This window comes from Mandrillus leucophaeus, unplaced genomic scaffold, assembly GCF_000951045.1.
Source record: "Mandrillus leucophaeus isolate KB7577 unplaced genomic scaffold, Mleu.le_1.0 Scaffold417, whole genome shotgun sequence".
NCBI classification, from domain to species: Eukaryota; Metazoa; Chordata; class Mammalia; order Primates; family Cercopithecidae; genus Mandrillus; species Mandrillus leucophaeus.
This window is the reverse complement of record NW_012104443.1, coordinates 1,415,785-1,435,552: the sequence shown is the minus strand read 5'-3', so window position 1 is coordinate 1,435,552 and position 19,768 is coordinate 1,415,785. Positions and strand designations below refer to the sequence as shown.

The 19,768-nt window shown below is 36.7% G+C and overlaps 1 long non-coding RNA gene across 1 annotated transcript in view; it reads right to left on the bottom strand.

The window, feature by feature from the left end:
- Positions 1 to 2,784: 2,784 nt before the first annotated feature.
- Positions 2,785 to 19,768, bottom strand: part of LOC105548610 — a 311,543-nt gene continuing 294,559 nt past the window's right edge. The window contains exon 3 of the long non-coding RNA XR_001007413.1: positions 2,785 to 3,797. This is a non-coding gene — a long non-coding RNA (uncharacterized LOC105548610). The remainder of the gene's footprint in view (positions 3,798 to 19,768) is intronic.

Sequence of the window (19,768 nt, the reverse complement as noted above, 5' to 3'; positions counted from 1 at the left end):
TTTTAGATATGATACCAAAGGTACAATGTATAAAATAATTGACAAACTGGACTTCATTAAAATTAAAAATGTTTGCTTTGCAAAAGACACTGTCAAAGAATTAAAACACAAGCCACAGACCAGGAGAAAATATTTGCAAAGACATATCTGATAAAAGACCATTAATCCAAATTACACAAAGTTTTCTTAAAACTCAACAAAAAGAAAACAGCCTGATTAACAAATGGGCCTAAGAATTTGACACCTCACCAGAGAAGACATACAGATGGCAAATAAGCATATGAAAAGATGCTCCAATGTTCCACATCATATGTCATCATAGAAGTGTAAACTAAAACAATAAGATACCACTACACACCTATTAGAACGACCAAAATCTGGAACACCGATTACACCAAATGCTAGTGAGGACATGGAGCAGTACAGTTGCTGGTGGAAATGCAAAATGGTGTAGACACTTTGGAAGATCGTTTGGCAGTTATATGATCCAATAGTAGTGCTCCTTGGTGTGTACCCAAATGGCTGAAGATATAGGTCCACAAAAACCTGCACATGAGTGTTGACAGTAACTGGATTCATAAATTGCCCAAACTTGGAAGCAACCAACATGCCCTTCAGTAGGTGAACGGATGAACTGTGGTACATCTAGACAATGGGATATTATTCGGCACTAACATATGAGCTATCAAGCCTTGAAAATACATGGAGGAACTTTAAATGCATATTACTGAGTAAAAGAAGCCAATCTGAAAAGCCCACATACTATATAATTCAAACTATATGATATTTGGGAAAAGGCAAATCTAGGGAGACAGGGGTGTCAAAGATCAGGAGGGGTCAGGAATGAGGGAAGGAGGAGAGATATAGGCAGAGCACAGAGGATTTTTAAGGCAGTGAAAATACTCTGTATGATACTATAATGGTGGATACATCTCAGTATACATTTGTCACACACTTAGAATGTACAACACCAACAGTGGACCCTAATGTAAACTATGAACTCCAAATGATAATAATGCGTCAATTTAGCTCCATCAACTATAACAAATATACTACCCTGTAGGAGACAATAGTAATTGGGGAGGCTATGCATGTGTGGAGCCAGGGGTAAATGAGATATATCTGTACCGTCCTCTCAGTTTTACTGTGAAGCTAAAACTGCTCTAAATAAAGTTTATCATGAGACACCACCAGAATGATTACTTTAAAACATTAAAAATAACTAATGATGGTGAAAAGGTAGAGACATGAAGACTAATACTCAAACGAATGCACACTGCATGATTCTATCTGTGTAAGTTGAAAAAGCAGATAAATGAAATTGCACATTTAGGTTGTAAAACTATAAAGAGCAAGAAAACAAAGATGATGGTTACTTTAGTAGAAAGAAAGAGTGGCCGTGACTGGAAAAAACGTTCTGAGATGCTGGCAAGTGATGGCCACGTGGGTGTTTCCTTTTCATGGTTAAGTTATTGAATTATACATTATTTCTTCATTAATTATTCCATATATATGTTACATTTTAAATAAAAGGTTAAAATCAAATAATTATTTTAAAGAGCAAGGAAACACAATTACTTTAATGTTTACCAATTTAGGGAATACTAATGTTATATGGTTTCGGTTTTATTGCTTTATTGTTTGAATGATCATATTCCATTCCATACATTCAGAACATTCTAATATTTGGGCAGCTCACAAACAACTGGTAATTGGCATTTCTCAAAACAAGTCTTTAAAAATGCTAATAAAATGCTGCTTAATTTAAATTTAGCCTGTTCTCCGCCAGATATGAAGTAGGGCATTTGGGTTAATCAATTACTCTGAATAATAGAGTTACTATCTATATCACACATGGGTTACACATTAAGATGTTAGAATCCATTTTTTAAAATCATTTTGTACAAACAATACTGAGCATAATTAAACCGTTAGTGATTCAACAAACACAAAATTACCTTTAAATTCATAATGAGCATCAATTGTCAATGTACTATTAGTGTACAGAAGGGCTGGGGAAACTAAGTTTTGGTTGACAGGATTTCACCTAAGAGCATTTCTAGTTAGTGTCCCAAAGGGCAAAGGGTAGTGTCAGCTTACCTGGGAAATTGGAGTTTGAATATTTAGACAATATTCAAAACACATTTTGTATTGAGTCTCAGTGATAAGAGGATTGCCTTTATTTTCACCTCTTTCCTCTGTGACAATCTATCCCAATCTAATTTGTAAAGCCTTATTTGTGCATGCATACATGCACGTACACAACGAATGTCTGGCTTATATTTATACAGATTTTTAGAGTCTATGCCCGTTTTCTTTCTCTCCCAAGATCTTTCCAGCTTTTCTTTTTAGAACTCGTAGTAGCCATTCACAGAAATATCATGAATAGCATGGTATATAAAACATATTCTATATAATAGATATTATGGTGCTATGAACACAAAGATAATGCTACTATGTGTTACTGTCCTGATATTAAAGTAGTAATATTATTCTAAAGATGAAACTGCCTATTATAACTTTTCACTGCTAGTTTTACACAAACTCTGAAAGCAATTTTTAATTTCTGTGCATGCATAAGTTGAAATGTAAAAGTACTTGTTTTTCATTGCAGCCGATTTCAAAAGCAAGGGCCTTAAAAAGTTAATACAGTTAAATCTTAATTTAACCTAGAATTATGGAACTGTACTCTTAGCATATAACCCAGCTCCCACACCTTGCCATACACACACCCCCACACACACTGTATCACAAAAAGGAGAAAGAAAAACACCTACTCTGAACTTAACTTACCACATTTTTATTATCATGATTAAGGTTTACCCAGGACTTTCAACCATCTTGCAGATTCCAATGACAGTCAAAAGTAAGTCAAGTAGTTCAAAAGCAGAGCAAGCTGACTCATAAAGAGCCCTGCTTCAGAGAACAATAGCACAGGGTATACTTCTAAGCTCAGAAACTAAGAAAGAGTTTGAGCTAAATCCAGATGATTTAACTTTTGCTCATGAAAAGTGAATTTCCTCTACCTGTACTATATTCTGTTCCTATAAGTTTGACACAGCTCTGGTTTAAATACAATAGAAACAAAGGGAGGAAGTTATGTTTGGTATCCTTTACATTTATGTCTTCAAGGTTGTTGGGAAATCTTTTAGGCAGTCTTCCTTTCTCCAAATATTCCCTTTCCGCTGTTTCTTTAACTGGAAGAGGTTTTTCATTTTATATACCGTACATTTCCAAAGTATATATGGTTCTAGGCATGGTATTTGCTTTCCTAAGAGATATGAATCGCTTTTGTTCATTTACCTTCTTTGAAATTCATTTCTAGTAGCTGCAGAGCTGCTGCTATGGAGTGTTAATAGGCTTCTAACATAGCTGTCATTTCAAGTAATAGGTGCCAAGCTTTCAGCAGCTTATTAACACATTATAACAGCAACCCCTATACTAAACAAACAAATTGCACAGAGGAGGACACAAGCAAAATTAGTGTGTACAAATATATATATTCATATGTATACAGACACACAGTATATACTTAGGACTCATCAACATATTTGGTTCCATACATGATTAGACCAGAATTGGCACTTTGTTTTTTATGAATATTCACAGGGAGAAAGAGTGGATCGGATTTGTATTTGGTCCCAAATGTGAGACGAATACAAACTGGTATAATTACTGAAAGATTTCCATCCTCTCAGCCCAGCGACACTCTCAAGACCGAAAAATTGCAGACTTGTGGTATTTCACATCATGGAACTGTGCTAACGTGATCTTTCAGCGCCACTTCATGGGGGATGCTGCAGGGGAAGAAAAAGTGGAAATAAGCAAAGAAATACACCAACTGGCAAAACTACTGAGAAAGGAAAAGATACAAATATGCTTCTAAGAGTCAAAATTTGCATTTGGATATGAACACTGGACCAACTCTACAAACACAAATATATTCTTCCAGATGCAGGGGCAGACATATGTACAGATAAATATGAGAATGTATATTCACACATGCTTTATGTAAATATGAATAAATACACACACATATACACATATGTATGTATATATAGATACACTGTCCTTTACAAGTGTTTATATATTTAATGGTTGCATAAAACTTCCTCACAGCTTGCTGGAAGACATATTTCAATAAGGGCTCTAAATTTTACATTGTAGTAAAAGCTGACCTTTTTTGAGTATAAAAAAATTCCCAGAGCAATTTATAATCATGTTGTAATATATTTGGAGGTTGCAAATATATTAAATCCAATTTTTAAATCAGCTGGATAATTTTATAAACTTTACTAAAATTTGCAATATTAAGGAGGATGACTTGATGGCCTCTGGTTATCTTGCAAGATTTAACGGGTGCTACTTTTTATTGTTACTAATGACAGGTGGCATTATTGTTTAGTAAGTACCAGTGCTGAGTTAGTAACGTTATAAACCGCACATACTACTCTGAATGTTTCTAGTATCTGTGAACAACTTTCAAATCTGGAAAAGAAATTCAAAACAAAAGCCAAATTTAGTGATAGAATTAGTTAATTGAATAATGACTGACTTTTGTGATAGAAATTATTTCTTCACAATACTACTCTGGCTGGACTAGATATAACTTGACATCATAGCTAGAAGAACAATTATTTTGAAGCCTGTAATAAAAGATAATTGATTTTAAGAAACTCCATTACCAAAAAAAATGCCCTGGTTATATACAGCTCAAACCCAAGAATGACTTTAAGAACCTTTTAATTCTTACTTGCCATTAGGGTACACTTTACAGAAATAATGACTTTTAATTCAGCAAACAGCATTTTCTTTTCAAGGTGGATACAGTAACATATAGGTAATTAAGTCCCAAATTTTGAAGTCTATTCTGTGGTTCTCCCAACTACATCCCTTGTGTTGGGCTCTCATCTTACCCTTGTCTAGCAAGGAGTTTGTAATACCACCTTCAATGTACTTCTCTTGTTTTTAATACTTCAAATTGTTTTTCCTACCTTAAGAGCATTTGGAAATTAAAGCATTCATTTTATTTTATACTCTGGAAACCACTTAGTGAATTATAATCTCACTACTGCCCTCATTTTTAGATGTCTCAGATCACACTATTATGCTTGCATGCTGCTCACAGCATTATATAATAAGCTATTTAAAGACTATGTCTTCAGCCAGGCACAAAGACTCATGCCTATAATCCCAGCAGTTTGGGAGGCCAAGGTGGGAGTATCACTTGAGCCCAGGAGTTCAAAACCAGCTTAGGCAACATAGAGAAATACCATCTCTACAAAAAAAAAAAATTTTTTTTTAATTAGCCAGGCATGGTGGGGTGTTCCCATAGTCCCAGGTACTCAGGATACTGAGGCAGGAGGAGCCCTAGAGCCCAGGAGTTTGAGGATGCAGTGAGCTGTGATGGTACCACTGCTCCCCAGCCTGGGCAAGAGAGTGAGACCTCATCTTTTTTAATAAAAATAAAATAAAGACCATGTCTTCTAGACTGCAAGCTCCTTGGGAGAGGCCTGTGTCTTATTCATCTTTGTTTCCCTAATATCAAGTACAGTACCCGATGCATGGAAGCTGTTCCATAAATGTTGAATTCATGAACAAATTAATGAATACAGATCAGGTCCTCTCTATATTTTCAAATCTGTCTTAGCTCTCACTGCTTAGTCAAATCCAATTTCATTTTCCCATAAATATCTACTTCTAGTTCTACCAACGACCTACACCTTAAAGTTATAGCCAGAAAAAGAAAAGTGTCTGCAAGTCAGGACCTCATCCCTTTCTAAGAACATCTCCTGTTTCTTTGCCTGAGTAAACTGATGCCTTAAAAAAATAAATATGCAGTAGGGCCAGGGCCAAGGGTTCTTTTGTGTGATTTTAGTAAAAACATTTTTTATAGAAAAGTATCTGCAATAGCCTCCCAAGAGTTTGGTCAACTCACCCCAGAATTTGGTTTCCAGTGACAGTTATATGATATATGTGTGAAAATGATGGGTGGTAGTTTCAGGTTATGAATGTTATTTTGGTTGACATTCCCAGCAACTACCATGATTTTAAAACAGAAAAACAAAAGTAAAAAAAAAAAAAAGTAAATACGAGAAAGAAAACTAAAGGAACCAAAATTTCCAGCTACATATTTTATAGAAACTACTCAAGCCAGTTTGGAAAGGCTGAATGCCACGTGACCCATAAAATATGAACTTTCAGTCAAATGATGAGGGGAAGTTGCTCTGTGTTCTCACCAGAATGTTTTTAATAATCTCCTCTATAAATATATATATGGTTGGACTCTGATTATAACACTATATATAAAATACAGGTGGGTAGCAAAACCTGTTTTCTACCTCAACATTGTTTATTCAACTTATTAAAATAGCATAAACTTGGGAAACTAAGAAAATGTCAGTTTTCCAACTCTGCCAGGAAGGAATCTGACAACTGCTACATAATCACTGAAATGCTGCAATTTGTTAAAATGCTCTTAATTTTTTTTCTGAGTTTTATCCAACGGCGGCTAAAGTATGACAGAGAGAGAGCAAGAGATTTGGGCTAATGATGATTAACATATTACGGAGAGGGAAGGCTACCATGATTAATTTCAAAGTCAAAGTGCTAGGGAGTTGGCACCTTCACAGAATCTCTGATCAGGGGAGAGAGCAGGAGTTTGAAAAGAGGGCAAAAAAACCCCACAGCCTTTAAAATAATGAACAGCTTTCCCCAGTCTTGCCATACTGCAAAAACACCCATACACCACGCATGCATACAATTCCCAGGGGCTCATAAATTAATTTAGTGACAAAAGATTGTACCCAAGTGATAAAGGTCCAGTACTACGATTATCTTTATGGATAATTGGGGCCATAAAATAGTTCCAAAGCACCTTTTGTCATTTGTTGACAATTCAACCAATTCTCCTGTCTGCCATCCTCCATATTTAATGGGTCCCTATCGAAGTATGCAACACACTCGTTTGTATGGGAAGAATGTCTTCATATTGTTATGCCATTGCATATCCTTTACTTCCTTATGTTGTTCATCAGTCTACCTCCTGCTCTTTCTTTTCTATGACACCTCTGAGATGGTACCCATAGCAACACCCCTGAGAAGGTGAAAGTGAAGATGCTGCAGTCATCCCCAGCACACAGTGCTGACAATGCCAGTCATTAATGCAGCAGCTTCTGCCTGCTCAGATCTCCCTCGCTCCTCTCTGGTCTTGTTTCCCTCCAGTAGCAGCCACAGAGCTCACTCAGAGATCCAGAGACCTGCTGTTAATGATTTGTCACTTGTTTAGAACACCTCAGGATGGCAGGTCTGTATAATCTGCCCTCAATGGCACTGCCAGCTTGCATTAGGAAACAATTACTTAGTTTATGACTAGTAAAGTAGGCACCCAGAATTTCCAATTAAACTCGCAGGTTTCCGAAGGAGCCTGAGTGCCCCTTTCTTGAGGAAAGGAACAGATGCCCCCAATTAGGGACAGTTCTACTCACTCCTGCTTCAGAGTAAGCCACGTGTAAATCAGTGCCCTCTAGATTCATAATCTGGGGGCGACAGTATATGGAGAATGATTTTATGTGAATTCAGTCATTGCCATTTATTTAAGATCTCACTATTTGTTAAGATCTGGGTAAAATGAAACAATGGACACTTGCCTACAGGCTTTTATAGTATGGAACAAACAAAAGACACTAGCATGTAGCATTATTACTTTAATCATTACCCACTTTGTGTGTCTGGGGGCACATGAATTAGAGAAGAAAAATAAAGGATTATGGATTTATTCCTCTTTTATGTTCAGAATAAATGTTAGAATCCATAGATTGTTTAATCAAAATTAAGAGGTTTCACCATAAAAAACATTATTAAATATTTAACATCAAATATAAACATAAGCTTGCATAAACTGGCTAATTTAAAATGTTTTACATTGAGTAGATCTTGACATAAATATATTCCATGAATTTGAAATCACTATATGTATGGAAACACAAATTTTTTTCATAGCTAAGAAAGGTCAAATGTTATTGAACCTCAACTCCAAGAAGTTACAGCCTGGAGTTTCCATGTGATAGCTCTCGTAATATCATATGATGATTATAATAATACAAACTTAGAATCTTATTCAAAATTCCAGGAAAAGAGTATATAGATATTTAACCAAAAGTCTGCATGCATGAATATCACATATTTCTAAATCCCTTTTCCGCTCCCTCCAAAAAGAGGAGGAAAACTAACCATTTATCAGTAGCAGTGTGAAAGGAGAAGATTTATCATTTTAAATTTTTCATTGCAGATGGTTTTCATTTTAAAAGGCGGGGAAGTGATTTTTTTTGAAATCATTTTTTTTCTTAATGCAATTGAGCCAGACGTTTCTCGTAAATCTTGTTGCTTTAGTAGACAATACTCAATTCTCTAAACTTTATATGCAATATCCAGCTTCTTTTTTTAAGATGCTCCCGGGCATGAAAATGAAAGCCATCTGAGAGGTGGCATCACATTCAAAATATGCCATCCTAGCTACTCCCCTTCTCCTTAGCTCACACTTCATCTAAGATGTTCCTCTTTGTGCTCAAAGTGGGGAGTCTCAATGAGTTTTTAAAAGATTTCTTTCTTCCTTTTTGGGGGGAGGTAAATAAATAAGCCTGCCAGTCAATATATCTTTCGAGTTGGATAGCAAACTGTACCCAGTGATTCACTGAAGTCATTGAGTCAGAGAGACAAAATAAAAAGTAGACCACAGGGGAGAAAAGAGAGGGGATGCTTCCTTTGTAATTAAAAAAGAATTATTTGATACTTGATTTGAGTTTCCTGCATGATGTCACTCTTTAAGGCAGAACAATTTAACACTTCTGGTACAGCACTGAATATTTCCATCGAGCAAACATGGTGGTACTGTACTTTAGATTCATTGTTATTCTTAAAGTACATTCACTGTCCAGTTTTGAAGCATCAGTATCCCTAAAGTAAAAATGTACCTTAAAATGCCAATCAAAAATTGCCAAATTTACATGAAAAGTTTGTTCTAAGGTGTAGTGTATATGTCAGATATAATTTTAAATATGTATCATATATAATGATATATTTGTATATCATCTTTCTTTTTATCTCTTTGTATCTTCTAATAGGAGATTCCTTGTTATTTGACTAGATTAAAAGGATTGCTTTCTCAGATTCTGGGCTGGAGTCGTTTATGAACTTTTATGCCCAGGTTTAAAGATACAAGGAATTGTATAAAATGCCATCACTGGTTGGTGTATATTTTGTAGGTTCTAAGTGGGCAATTCTAATGGTGAATTCCACTTATGAATAAATATTGATTTAATAAAATCTTATTTGCAAATACTTCAAAGAGATGCAACTGAAAATTCAAAAAAGATTTCCAGAAAGTTCCTCCTTTTGCAGACAACAAGGAAGTTCTGGTAGGTGAATGGAAGCTAAGCTCTCCTGGATGGAGAGTGTTAGAAGAGACACTGGGAACTCAGGCCCATGATGCTCAGGTTTAGTGTTCCTAATGTTACAACCTGTGATTTCACACAGAATGAGTGAACAATGAACATCTCAGCAATTGATAAAACAACCTTCACCAACCAGGACCAAAAGAATTGTCTTATAACTTCATCTTAAAAAGCATCTTCTGACATTCGTTTGCCGAAACATACATTACACTTCTGCTGCCATCTCATTCCTTTTACACGTATGCTTCCTAAAGCCTGGCTTTATATTATTAAAATATGAAAGTTACTGGAATAAATAATTCCACTTTCAAGCTGTAGGCCTTTTCCTACAGCTCAAAATTATCACATTTATTTGAAAAAAGTTTCTTTAAAACATCTGGAAGATATACCAAAGTGATAAGCTGGGAGAGAAGAAAACCTTTGCGCCAGGAACACATTCTTAAATATAATGCTGAAAAACATAATATGAACAGGAAAATGAAAATCACCCATAATCCCATCACTGTGAGATTATATTTCCTGCATGATATATATTTTTCTAAATCAAACCACATTTGGCATCCTAGGAAATCCAACTTAAGTCATTTTTTTATTTCCTCTCCTTTATGATCTTAACTCAGAACCATAGAACTTACACAATCCAAAAAACTTTGGAAGCAGGAGATCTTCCACATTGTCCTTCAGTCAAGTATAGTCTCCATTACAATGATCATGGTCAGCTCAAAGGCATGTTCCCGTTGTCCCTTCAGCCATGTAGACCCACTACTGTTGCTCAAGGCCAGTTTAAATCATCTTTAAAAGCATACTTTTTATATGTGTATAATGTTCCATCCTATGGTTAGGTCATAATTTATTCCTATAATTTTACATTTAGATTCAAGAATTTTTGTTATTACTGGTAAGCTATAACACTACAGATACACACAAATCTTTGGCCACATCTCTATTTTATAAGGGTAAGTTTTTAGCAATGAGATTCCTGTATTAAGAAGTACAGATAGCTTTAAGAATCTTTATTCTAACTTCAAAATTACTTTTCAAAAATGTTAATGTATTAATAACTTAGTTTTTACAAATATTTGTTACAGATTCTCTTAATTGTTTCATGCTTATTGAAATGAATAGCTTTAATTTTATGCAAATTTATGCATATTTTTCTTTGTAGTTTTTTCTTTTATGCTTAGAAGTCCCTTCTGTATCCAAAAATCTAATGTTATTTTAAATTTTTAACACATTAACAAAAATGTATTTGCTACGAAGAATGAGCTTAGAACCTCTTTCCCCCCCACCACCCCAAATAGCAAATCAATTCCCATCACCATTTCCTTTGCCCAGGAACTGATACTACTATTTTTTTTATAGGTGGGGCCCAAATATCTCTATGTGAAGATGAGCATTTGGTTCAAATGAGTAAGGAACTCACCTCTGGGAAAAATTTAAAGGGGAAACCAAAAAACCTTCAGTAATTAATATAAATAATATTTCAATACAGTATTTGAAAAACCAAAACTAATGCAAAAATTTCAAATAAGCAATACATCAAAATTTTAAGTAAATTCAGAAGTCCTATAGCCTTCTGCTGTCATTCTTTAAAACCAAATCTATACGAAGTAACAAGATTGCTAGCAGTCTCCCTAATATTTCCAGGGATACCTGTGGGACTTCCATTCTCAGAGTGCTTACATCTCATGCCAAACCCTTGCTCAATTGTGAAACACGTGTGACCATCGTATCACCACTCTGAACAGCTTCATTCTTAGCAGGGACACAGTCCCTTTGTCTATTTCCCAAGGCACTGCTAACACAAGGGTATTACACTTGAATTCTTACTGAGAGTTTGGAGGTAATTGAGGGAGAGTATAAACAGACAGGGAAACACCCCAAGATTCATTGTGAAACATCACTGCATCTAAAATTCTTCAGTGGCTCCCCCAGATCATGCTCAGTGATTCCTCAGACTGGCCAGATGCCAGGTTGATTTCTCCACACTGATTTATCTTTCCCATCACAAGTCTTTCCCGAACTCAACAATGGTCAGCCCTCCTTCCCCGTCTTTCTGTTGTTTGTTGTTGTTTCTTCAGTTCAGGTTATCACAGGAACACCAAAAATCCTTATTTCTTTACTGTGTGAAGTAAGATCCTAGAGTATTGGCCTTTGTGTCAGATAGTGCTAGTTCTTTCTTCATCTCTTTCCCCTGGCCTTTAGCACTTCAGAGCTTGCCGGTCTGACTTCCAACTAACAGCACCTCCATTTACTTACCCAAGGCTTTATCTGGCCACCAAATTTTGTGTTGTCTACAGAAGCAGCAGGTTGGAAGTGCCTAGAGAATAACACCTATTCTTATCCCCAATCCAGCACCCCTAGACCAATAAGAGAATGTGCTGAGTAAATACGCGAGTGGTCTCATGTTTGGTTGGAGTGGATGAGTCTAGGTGTATGTTTTACACCAGTGCTCACATTTCCCCAGCAAGATCAGGCTCCACTTGCCCACAGTGGTAAGGTGCTTGATAAAAACTATCTGGGCCGCCTTCCCTCCCTGTCTTACTTCTCTGCTCCCCTGCCAATATTTCCTGGGATCACTAATCAACTACTTGTGGAAAAATACTTATCTCAGGACCTGCTTTCTAAGGTAGCATTCACAGCTAAAAGAGCAGTCTAGCCCTCTAAAGTTTAACTTTACAAAGAACAGACATCTTTGGCATAACATTTTTTCTTTACAATGCTTCAAATTTTGTGGATTAAGTCCCTTGATTGAATTATTTCAGCCCTCTCCCCCATCAAAACAACCTCTACAAGCAGGAAGAGATTAGATGTTTGGAAAGGTCTGAAAGAGATATAATATATCCTTTGCTACCCATAGCAAACTCCAGAGGATGTAGCTTTTAAAAATCTTTCCATTTCATTTAAATTCTAGTATGTATATATTAGAGTCTTTCCCCCCCAGCTTCCATTTTTGTTTTCATTGATCCATATGTCAGTACCATAGATTTTATTGTTAAAGCTTTTATTACGTTTAAAAATCTACATCAATTTATCTTCAGTTTCTGCTCCCCTCCCTTTTATTTTCTTAAAAAAAAAAAAGATAAGACCAGATAAGATCAATTTTAGAACAGTTGTAAAATTTAAGAAAGAAAATCTGTTAATCTGGAATAAAACCAAATTAAACCTAGAAATTAGGAAGAACCTAGTTTTTGAAAAATTTTTTCTCCATATTGGAACATGGTATATCTCCCCATTAATATCAGTTTTCTTTTATATGTCTCAGAAAAACAGGGATTATTGTTTCAAAGAAAGAAGCACGTCTTTCTCATTGTTGCAAATATGAAGTTCATTTGGCTGCAAATATGAAACATTTCTTAAAGTGAAATTAGTACAAAAGCTAAAAATAAAGGTTAAAAAATGTTTTCTTTTTTAAAAATGGTGAATTCAACCACAATGTGGTACAATGAAATGGATATTTGCTGCAAGTATAATGGTCTGTTTTGGTTTATAGAGAAAAATTCAAAAAGTTTTAATTAACAAAATGGCTTGTAGCTCACAGGCAGACTTAATAGTATTAAAGATACAGAGCTTTTGATTTCAGAGACAATCAACAGGGTAGACAATGTAACACCAAAGCTATGACTCCTATTTTTTTTATTTTTGAAATTTCACATTTGCTTATACTCCTTTCCAGAAATAATTTTAAATACCTTAAAATGAACGATATGTATAACGTTAATTAAATAAGAACCAAGAAAATGAGAAAGCATTTTTCCTTTCCCCAAAAATATTTATTTAAATCCAACTTTATTTCATTTAGATACTTTTAAGTTCTGGGGCCAGTACCAAGTGATCTGACTCTTAAGCATAACACTACCTATTACCTGAGAAATCACAAATCTTAGAAAAACTGTAGACCCTAGAAGATAGGGTGCAATGCAATTAACTCAAGAGAACTTCAAATAGCAAGTTTTGCTCTCGGGTACTTAGGAGAATGGACTTCAAAACCTGTCTTTGCCTTTAACTTACTATGAAATACTGGCCAAATCATTCATCTGATCTGGGACTCTAGTTTCTGTGATTAGAAAAGTTACAGATTCTAGCTCTCAAATCTTTTGTCTAAAATGACACGTACTCTGAATAGTCAAATCTGGGTGACTTTTGAAACCACTCATAGTTACGTAGGTAGTCGGCAGTTTTTCAGGAAATGTACTTTTTAATAAAACCACTTATTGAGATGTAATTTAAATACCACAAAATTCATCCATTTAGAGTACAATTCAATGATATTTTAGTCAAAATCCTCAATTTGGGTAAGTTGAAAGGGTTAGACCATAAATTCCCCTTACTAAAGGCAAAGCATTGATAAGGTCACTCAAGTCATATTTTCTCAATGTGCGTTGTCTTATTTGGAATACTTCAAATTTCCATGATATCAGACATCATGCCTAAATATAAGTCTAAAATGATTTTAGAAGCAAAATTTATGTGAGGGATATTCAGGGTCCTGCTTATAGGTAAACCAGTTTTAGGTAAAAGACTCACAATACAGTGGTATAGCTCAACATCCTAACAAGAGAAGAAAAGGACAGGTATCTAACCCTATATGCCCTCTGCTCTGCCATGTAAGCCTTGGCTAGTTCTGCCTTCATTGTCTCATGTTGGATAAAAGTGTGATCAGGTATAACACAGCCTTTATTATTGTAAATATTAGACATTTTTATTAAATACCAATATGAAATTAATATTAACTATTCTCCAAAATTAAATATTGGTCCTTAGATAACACAAAATGTATGTGTTTTGATGGGAACCAATGGAAAGAGGTATAGAAAAATATCTACATGGTGAAATTGCAATCAAAAGATTCATATTATTAATTTGAGTGTAATACATGTACAAATGCTTCCAATTACTTCTGCGGAAATATTTTACTGGGTTTATTTGAACTCTCCTGTGCAGAAGGGTCTGATATGACTCATTGTATTCAGCAAAAGCCAAATTCAATTTCATGGTTGATCTGTATAATCTGCTAAACTCAATGTTTGAAGGCTTCCTACTTATGATACAAAATACTGACGTAACATGATTTTGGCTGGTGTGATTCCTGCTTTCCACACTGGATTCATTGGTCTGAATTGAGATGGATAGAGATGTCAGAGGAGATGGGTGGTGGTGATCATGTGGACACTGAGCTGCTCACTGAAAGAAGAAATTTACGTTTTCACTGCACATAGATGTGTTTCAAAGCCACGTGGTCTGAATAATACATACCTCCTCACATTAATGATCAGTAAAATAAATATTTATTGAACACCTATTATAGACAAAACCCTGTGCCAAAAGTGCTGTGGCTAGTGCAAAGATGAATGACAGGAATCCTTGACTTACACAGGAGGGTTAGAAGCATGCATAAATAACCTTAATTGAAGGCTGACTAGAAAGGGCATTGCAAGAGAACGGGGGAGACTAACTGGATGAGGGTTCATGGAGACTTATTGAAAGAGTGGAGATTTTAGCCAGGCTTTAAAGGTAGAGCTTAATTATTGACCTTAATCCGAATTAAGTCACCATGACTAAATAAATTTTAATTAAAGGCATTAATTATCAGTAAAAGATTTACGAAATCCTGTGTGTACACAAAGTAAATATTAAGCCACATTCTCTGCACATTGTATTTGTGGAAAGCTCTTTATGTGATTGTGACAAAAATTATAGCACAACAGTGAAAATACCTAAAACCAGAAAAGTCACTGCCTCATGTATGTATAAGATACAATCTTCAAGTTATAATATCTTAAGGCTTCCAGCAAATACGGTATGTGAATAAGATTTTTTCTTTAATTTAAATATCTGTTTAATGAACTCAAGTAAAGTGAGTATCACAAATGCAAAAATCAAGATTGGAAGTTTTAACCTGGAATTTAACGCACCAAAAATAGTTGGGTCTCCATGTGCTATCATCTGCCCCTGAACATTAAGCTTTCATGGCACAGTCTCTGGTTCCAGGTCACTGAGCACACCACCCTCCAGACCACTGCCATACCCCGTCACTTTCCCAGGATGCTATTGATGTATGATGCTAAATTATCACATAATGAAGAACTAAATTCTCAGGCTTTTCTAATTTTCAGAGAAAATGAACTTTAATTCAAAACTACCATGGGCTAATTAAACTTTCCTGTGATCTAATTTGCTCTAATTATTTCCTTAAATTGAGATGTAACAAGGGTTATATAAAATTATCCTAATAGAAAATCAGATTTTACTCCGAGTTTTACGCTACAATGGGAGTTTCTGAAGTGTTGCAGCCTGTTGCTGGATGTGGACACCAGTGTACAAAAATCAGACTTGTGCAAAATAAGCTTTTTCTTCCTCTTTGAAATCTTAAGGTAAAAGTTTTACTCTCCGAAAATACTAAAGACTGAGGTTTTAACTGAACAAACAATTTTGATATAGATCCAATGGAAAACTATCATCTAAATTCAATACATTGATCATAAAATACTAACTATAAGCCAAATTAGCTCTTCTTGAAGACTAAAATCCAATTATGTGCTGTATTAGAAAGTATGCAGATTCTCTATCAAAATAGTATTTTCATATCTCTGTGGCACTAGGATGGTAACTTTTTTTTTTTTTAGATGGAGCCTCGCTCTGTCGCCCAGGCTGGAGTGCAGTGGCGTCATCGTGGCTCACTGCAAGCTCCGCCGCCTCCCAGGTTCACGCCATTCTCCTGCCTCAGCCTCCCATAGGATGGTAACTTTTAAAAAATGTCCCATGCTTCTTCTTTGTAGGAGGGAAGGAAAGGAGAGAGCAACAACCTCTGGAAGAAATGCAAGTGGTTATCACGAATGCAAACATACTGCACTGAATGAAAGAATCTTCTTTCACAGCTTTGCGGCAAACACACAGAAAGACATGAAGAAAATGAGTCCACAGCCCAAATTATTAAAACGAGAGTTTGGAACTTAGGATATCCTTCATTTTGGCTAACCAGATCCCTTCCCTAGTTATGCTGGTGCAAACTTTGTAATAACACACAGCCTGGACTCCACCAATGGGAATAATTACCATCTGTAGAAGTATTATGAAACTGCCTTATAAAAGTTTTTTTTATCAATTAAATATATAAAATTAAACTCATCTATATTTTTAATGTACCTCATTGTAGTTCATTATGGAAGAGCCCCCATATGTTCTGTATCATTAGTGAAACATTCTCAGTGGTGTAATGATGTAGTACATACACATGGGGTAAAGTAATGCGTTTTTCATTTCTTCTGCACATTTCATTACAGGGTAGAGATGCTGCAATTTTTCACTCAAAATTCCATTTTGGTGTGGGAAAGAAGAAATAGACCTAAAGCCAAAGCTGCATCCAATTTCTCTAATTTTATGATTCAGCAATTGATAATTTGCTGAGAATAACTTTTCTTAACAGTCCCCTTTCCTTATCAGTGCTCAGGAAAGGAGGGAAGGACACTGTAGATCCTAGTACTTCTTTCTAAGCCAACCAGGCACGTACGATTTCTGAGGAATATGAATGATAATTGTACCAATGATAAATTGCGGCTCATGCTGCAATTCCTTAAAGGGAAACTGCAGTTTGTGGCAGATAAGAAATGTAGGATCCCATGTTTTCCAAATTTAGTTTTCTTTAAGTATTTGCTGTAGAGATGATCCATTTTCTTTGGCTTGATTAGTATAACTAGAGCTTTCTGATGACTTCATCAAAAAGCAAGCTGTTCCACAGAGTGGCCTCTGTCTGTGGGTGATATCAAAGGCTGCATCACAGCTCATAAGATTACATGTGCACTGTTCTCATGGAATTTTTTTTTAATGAAAAGTTACAAACCACCACACAGAGATACAAAAATGTCTTAAGTATTTCCATGAGATGTTTCAAGGCCCCCACCGTTTACAGTTGCTGCTTCTCCACTTTGCCTAGCTTTTTATTCTCTCCTTTGTTGCTTACTGATGAAGGGCAGCTGGCTTCTTATAGTTTGACTACTACACACTGGCTATGAAATGTCCTTCCCCTGTCTCCCAGGCTTCTTCTCCCCTTAGCTCAGTTAGGATATGCAGTTGCAGCAGGAGCCCCAAAGCTCTGCCCTCCTGACACCCCCCTTGTCCCTGAAGATACCTGAAGACACCTCCTTTCAAGAAAGAAGTCTTGTTATTAACACATTTTACTACAGAACTACTGTTGAGCAGAGAGGACCAACTAGGCTCAATTTAAGCATTTCTTGGGGTATGTGTGGCTGTCTACTGTGGGTTGATACCAGAAAACATGCTTTTTCTTCTGTGGGTCTACTCAGCAACATGTACTTTTTCCACTTACCATTTGTAAGTATCTGATCTCATTTTCTGTTCCTTCACTTTAGGAGAATTGTAAAAATTACTACTTTCTTTCCTATGTTAGGATTAGAGAACTGGGTCAGGGAGGGAGGTAAAGGAAAAGGAAGGGGGCCAAAGAGACCCCCATGAGTTATTGGGAAGAAAAGTTAAAACCAAGAAGCCAGCAAGTCCCAATTGTCTACTACGTGTCTCTAAATAATAAAGCGGGGAGACAATAACGTTGAGCAGTTGCTGTTTTTCTGTTCAGCCTCACCTCCGTGTTTGACATTAAGCTTAATGTCTACCAAGGCCATGGCAGACCGGTTCCTCCTGCACTCCTCAAGCTGGAATCTTTGCAGGACATAAACACAGACGACACCTCGGCTGTTAGTACTTTGTTCCAACGAAAGCTGATGAAGAGCAAACTCCCTGGTAAGCAAGTGAACTGGCTTCCCTCAAACCCAATCTCTTCAGTGAGGCACAGCACTTATAAATTATAATAAAGGCTGAGCTGGAACGCAAGTGTTTGCCGCCTTCTCTAACAGATTTCAATTCATCTGAAGGGCACTGCATCTAGCATGTGATATTCTGTTCATAGACAAATAATGCCCTACATACAGCTGTACACATGTTACACAGATGTTGGATTGAGACTACAGTTGATACAGTTCATATGCAAGAAAAAAAACAGTATTAGTGCTAATTCTCTTCTTTCTTAAACAGATTCACTATTTGACCCAGACCCTCCACTTGGTTTATCTGTAAAATGTACTAGGATCCAGTCTCTTCTTGACGTTCTCTTGATTCAGAGAGGAGTTAATAGAGCTAAAGGTTTTGGCCTTTAGCCGACACCTCCGATTCCAGACTTTAAACACGAATGCTCTCACTTTCCCCAAGTCTCCGAAACTATATTCTCTGGGGACTGGGAAGTTAAAGCTGAAATTAGATGGCTACAAGTGCTAACACCTGCTACAAGTTCATCTATTTTTGCTGGCTTTTCAGCTGTGTTGGCGTTTCAGCCGTTTACTCAGTGAAAGATGGAGAAGGGTGCCATGGCCCTTGTCGTGGTGTGCCATCCTTTTTCTCAGTGGCTTTTCTCATTTTGCTGCCTTACGAGCCCGCTGCTTCTTTACTGTGACCCAGCGCAGCTGCTCTCTGGCTTCTGCCTTATGACCTGCAGGAGCGAGACCAAGGGAGGTGGCCACAAATGCCTTCCTCCTCTAAGGGAGCCAGAGGCACTTGCGGGCGACTCCAGAGGGTTTTCTTTTTCCTCAGCTGGGGGGCGCGGTGAGGGAGATGGCCTACTATCCTAGTCTCATGGAGGTAAAATTTCCTACTATCCTAGTCTCATGGAGGTAAAATTTCCTACTATCCTAGTCTCATGGAGGTAAAATTTCCCAGTTTGAGATTTTAGACTGATGCAGAAAATGAGAAACATAAAAAGTGGCTTAAGAATCACTCCCCAAACAGAGAAAAGAAAGCAAGGGAATGGATCTCAGCTGGGAATCTCTATGCTTAAGAGGCTAGGAGAGGTGGGAGGAGAGAGAAAATGTGGCAGGAATGAGAGGTTCTGGGCTCAAACAGACTGAAGTTACTTCATAGTTCGCTTTTTCATTTTGAAATGCCCTCGAGGAAGGGAGGTACCCAGTCCAAAACCTTCTACCGTCCCCCTATGGCTGCTCCTCCTGAACAGAGGCAAGTCCCACAGTCGGCACAGCAGCGTGGCAGTATCGTCATTGGAAGGTGGCCTCGGGTTCCTGCTCTACTCACATCTAGTGGTACAACTGGAATCAGGTTACGAAGCTCTCCTTGCAAAAACTCTCAACATTAAATGGCCTCTTCTATGTGTTCTAAGCTGCCGCTCCTTTCATTCCTCTCTTTCCCTTCCTCCTCCTTGCCAACTCTTCCTCTTCCACTCCACCACTTAGAAAACTGCTATCCTTTGGCGCTTCTGTTTTCTGGAAGCACAGGTCATGTCCTGCTCTGCTACTTAG